Source organism: Sinocyclocheilus anshuiensis, unplaced genomic scaffold, assembly GCF_001515605.1.
Source record: "Sinocyclocheilus anshuiensis isolate Anshui unplaced genomic scaffold, SAMN03320099.WGS_v1.1 scaffold2877, whole genome shotgun sequence".
NCBI classification, from domain to species: Eukaryota; Metazoa; Chordata; class Actinopteri; order Cypriniformes; family Cyprinidae; genus Sinocyclocheilus; species Sinocyclocheilus anshuiensis.
The window spans coordinates 42578-42902 of NW_015536644.1; the positions used below are offsets into that span (position 1 = coordinate 42578).

General features: G+C 37.2%; 1 protein-coding gene across 6 annotated transcripts in view; it reads right to left on the reverse strand.

Moving 5' to 3' along the window:
* The window catches only part of rae1 (ribonucleic acid export 1), a 21428-nt gene that overhangs the window by 5539 nt on the left and 15564 nt on the right, over positions 1-325 (reverse strand). The gene's annotated exons all lie outside the window — the stretch shown is intronic.

Consider the following 325-nt stretch of genomic DNA (forward strand, 5'->3'; position numbering starts at 1 on the left):
ACAGAACCGGCTTTCTGACAAGATGCGCGTTAAATATCACATGCGATTTATCGTGCAGCCCTAATTAAGACCCTAAAGAATCATATCAACTTATATCAAATGGGCATCCGATGACCCTTTTAAAAAAAAAGGATGGAAACATAAGAACTTCAGTCAGTTCCAAGTAACCAGTATTATACCAAATCATAAAGGCAAAACACCCCAACTTTAAATTACAGTAACAATATCATTGAACCACTTTCAGAACTTTTTCCCCCCCAGCTGAACGATAAAAACATTGACAACCAATGACAGTGTGCCAAGTTCAACTTGAACCAAAATGGTT